This window comes from Montipora foliosa, chromosome 1 (genome assembly GCF_036669935.1).
Source record: "Montipora foliosa isolate CH-2021 chromosome 1, ASM3666993v2, whole genome shotgun sequence".
Taxonomy (NCBI): domain Eukaryota; kingdom Metazoa; phylum Cnidaria; class Anthozoa; order Scleractinia; family Acroporidae; genus Montipora; species Montipora foliosa.
Window position 1 is genome coordinate 10,980,175 of NC_090869.1, and position 4,675 is coordinate 10,984,849.

Below are 4,675 nucleotides of genomic sequence, written 5' to 3' on the forward strand. Positions count from 1 at the left end.
GGCCTGGCACCAATCTTAATTATAGCTGCAGCTGGTATTTTTAGCTTTCCAATTCAGGCTTTGTCCCTCTCTCAGTTATAAAGCCTGAATTGTAGGAAAGATCAAACATAAAGCAAGAAGTACAATCAAAGGTCGCTTGCACACTAGACACATAAATCAAACACTGGTTTTTAATGGGAGGGGAACACCAGAGTAACTGGAGAAGAACGTCCCCGAGCAGAGTAGAGAACCAGCAAACTCCAGCCTGGAAACTGAACACGAGTCATATTGGTGAAAGGCGAGTGCCTTCCCCACTGCGCCAGCCCTGCTTCCCTACTATAAAGAGGGATATAAACTTAAGAATAAAAGAGCTTAATAAACTTGTGCAGTTGTATACCTAACAGTATACAGAGCATTAAAAGAGCTTTGAATTAAATTTTGTTGTTTCCTTGTGTCATATAATAAAGTATAGAAATGACATTGTGGACATTCACAGGATAAAAGAACTTCACAGCAAAATACCATTCAAACTGTGTAATGAAGTGTCTCCTTGAAGAGGCTCGGGTTTTCCATAATAATATTTAGCAGATGGTGTCTAATGGTAAAGACTGAAACACTGTTAATCCAGGCTTTTTAGAAAAGCAACATTTCAACATCTTATGATAAAAGGTGTTTATAAAAAACGTAATTTTCGACGGTAAATGCGGTCTTCATCAGAGTAACTAAAATATGCTGTTCGAGAGTAATAAGCTAAAACTAAAATAAGAAGTTACTTTATCCCCTAGGGCTTCAGTAATGTCTTATAGACAGAAGGGAATGGCTTCCGCTCGTTTACCGCATTTTTGTCTATTGTGGAGTGCCATGATTCCAAAAAGATTCTTTTGTGCCAATTATTGACATTCTTTTCTAGAATTTCCACATAGCTAGTGTCAATGTCATGGTCAGTGGTTTCTGCATGATCTTTTATTGCCGACTCTTTGTTATTATTAGTTCCTGGTTTATGCTCCCCGCCACGTGAATTCCATGATCTCTTTGTTTTCTCCAATGTATGTGAAATGACTTAAAATTAATGGTTATACAGATAAATTCATTGAGAAATGTAGGGCCCCCAGACCACCGGCTGCAATCCAAATACAGGATACAGATACGCGGCCAAAAGCGTTTGCTACAGCCCGCCGCACACTTGAAGAAAGAGCTGAGCAAACTGCCTCGCGAGGCGGTTTGCTCAGCCGTTTCCTCACTTGTGCGGGGAAATTGTGGTGAGAAATTGGCCTCGTGAGGCCGTGAGGATAAAATCAATCATGTTTGATATTTTTCGCCTCGCGAGACAAATTCCTCAATGTGTGCGGCCATCGTGAGAATCGAGCTGAGCTTGGTTTAATCAAGCAGGCAATAAAAATACATGGCATACTTACGTGACTCCAGCGGTTCAGGATGGTGTCGGAGGAAGAAATTCCGACGTCACTGAAGTCACGTAAGAATGCCATGTATTTTTATTGGATGCTTCATTTACCAAGCTCAACTCGATTCTCACGATGGCCGCACACAATGAGGAATTTGAGCTCTTTCCTCACCGTGTGCGGCGGGCTTACCTTGCCATACGTAAAGGGCGTTTCAGAACAAGTCAGAAATGTGCTTAACCCTTTGGCTACTAGAGATTTGGCCGAAAAACACGTTTTGAAGCTAGTTGAGGGGTTTTTTGGTCACTGTCGTGCTGTTTAAGAGCTAACTCTCCCTACAAATCCGTTTCCAGGTTGTACACTCCGCGGCCTTTTCAGCCAGGTGCAAAATAAGCGCTTGCAAAGTTCGGGCATGCGCAGAAAACAAAATTTCGTAAAATTTCGACAAAGTAGCACAACACTTTCGACTTTCATTTTTCGCTTTCTCTCCTTCCCTCTCTTTTCGCTTTCTTTGCCTCATTTTTTTTTTAACTTGCTGGGCATTTGGTAGGCTTTATTTTGGTGGGAAGAGTTTCTGAGAAACCTTTCATCATCTTAGAATTAGGTGCTCAGAAAGGTAGGTGGGTAATGGAGCAAGCTTTTCATGGAGATTTTCAGGTCAGTGTTACATGGTTTTTTTGGCCGTTTCTCCAGTTTCCTTGACTGAATTGTGCTCATTCTGGTATAGTTTGAAAGATCTCTTCTCACTGCACAAGTTAGTGGACAAAGCTGTTCCTGACCGTTAAAAGTGATGACGCCACAAGGGGTAGATGGGACCGTGGATAAAGCTGGACGTATTTTGCCAGATAGCAATCAAAGGGTTAACAAAGCCAACATAAAAACTGCTTTCAAGCCTATAAAAACACTCGCCCATTATTTTAGGAAACCAAAGGATCGCCCAAAAGAAACGAAAACAAAAGGTATTGTGTACAAGGTTAAATGCCGATCGTGTGATTTCACATACATTGGGGAAACAAAGAGATCATGGAATTCACGTGGCGGGGAGCATAAACCAGGAACTAATAATAACAAAGGGTCGGCAATAAAAGATCACGCCAAAACCACTGACCAAGACATTGACACTAGCTATGTGGAAATTCTTGAAAAGAATGTCAATAATTGGCACAAAAGAATCTTTTTGGAATCATGGCACTCCACAATAGACAAAAATGCGGTAAACGAGCGGAAGCCATTCCCTTCTGTCTATAAGACATTACTGAAGCCCTAGGGGATAAAGTAACTTCTTATTTTAGTTTTAGCTTATTACTCTCGAACAGCATATTTTAGTTACTCTGACGAAGACCGCAGTTGCAGTCGAAAATTCAGTTTTTAATAGTTTTTTTATCTAGATCAGTTTCAACGTTTTTTGTAAACACCTTTTATCACATAATGGATACTGATCGCCCATCAAGTATTTCAACATCTGTTTACAACTATTAAAAAAGTAAAGGAACCATATTTAACGTCGATAACTTGTAACAGTAATTCAACTCACAAACCTGAGCTCTACAGTGCACTCAGTTTACTCCCCCCCCCCCCCCCTCCTGTCTATCAATGCTCCATTTTATGGGTATTTAAAGCTATTTAAGCTACACGGAATGGAAAGAAGTCGAGACAAGGATGCGAGATCCGGGGATCAAACTCAGGATCTCTTGCACTAAGGTCCTGCACTAACCGACTGTGTCATCCATGCTCCTTTTGTAGCCAATTCTTAAATTGCACCTACAACTGTAACACTAAAAACTTCTTTTTGCTAAAATAACAAATGGTGTTTTATGACAAAAACGTTTTGATTTGGTTGAATCCTCATTTTTTAATACCCCGTTGAATCTGAGTTTTGAGTGGTTCACGACCGTGCATGGGGAATCTGAAGAGAGTTTAAGCTGTAACGTCAAATCGAGAATGAACTCTTCAGCTGTCCCAGTCAGGTCTTTGGATTTGCAAGAGTGTCAAAGCCTTTTTGCGGTACAATTTTCCCCCCGGACTCCACAGTCGCCAGATTTCTGTTTATAATGACAATGTCTTCTACTTCATCGGATTCTGAAATGAGTTTTGACTCAGAAGACGCTGAAGTAGAAACCGAAGATAATGACGAGTCACGCTTATCAAAATCGCTGACTTCAGCAATGACGACCAAGCTGATTTACATGATAAGGATCCTCTGACTAAAAAAGACTGGACAACCAAATACCAGAAGGAGGTGGACGCTGACAAACAACTTGAGTGAACTCTGACAGACAGATTCAAAGGCAATGTAAAAGTCAATAAGTGGTAAGAGTGGCGCGTAGCTCGCATGTTTACTATATTTTTAGTGCCTTCTTCGATCTCGCATTTGTATACTCTTGAAATACTGTAACACTCTAGTCCGTTCACTTTCTCAAATTATTTTTAAGGTAATTCCCTTGAAATTGTTCTACTATCAAACTTTTTTGCAAACTTGGCATAATTAACATTCGTGATATGAACATTAAAAAAATGCAATAAAAAAAAGGGGGTCACTGTGCTTGTTTACGCGTCAGAAGGCTCTTAAAATGTGGTAATTTTACTGGTTTCGCGTTAAAATTTTGAATCACCTTCATACTGAATTAAGTCTTGGTTACTTGAAATACATGAAATTTTATTTTGAAAATAAAGCTTCTTTTATTCACATAAGCAGTATTGCTTCATTTACGCCGTTTTTGGTTGCCTGGTTGTGGGAATAGTGCACTCTTTGGGACAGTTCCGTGGTTAGCTTGAAGTCCTCGCCTTGGCCAAAATACACCCAGTACGGAACTGTTTTCCAAAAAAAATTCATGTTGTACTATCAAGCTTTTTTTCTTCTTCGAATATGTTCTTTATTAGACTGTTCTTAGCAAATACGTGAAAAAAAATTCGCTATCGGGCTTAGTTTGAGGGAAATCTCTTACGTTTTGTACGCGCACGTGCTTATGTGCGCGCGCTAATGACGCGAAAATCGTGCGCAGTAGGGATGTGCAATGCAATACTAAGGAATTACCTTAAATCCACATGTTCAATCCAGATCTGTACTGTAATCATCCCTTGACATAGTGTTTGTGTTTTTTAGGTGCAAGTGTGGAAATAGTAGCGTTGCTGCCCTTCAAAACATCAGCGAATGTTATTGTTGTAGCGAGTTCGAAGGTTGTCAAGCTGACTGACTACTGTTTCTCAGCTGCAATAACAGCTGCATGAATTGATGGAAAAGCGGTTGACCCAAAGTCGTCTCGCTTTAGGCATGGAGTCAGCAAAATCCCTTCCTC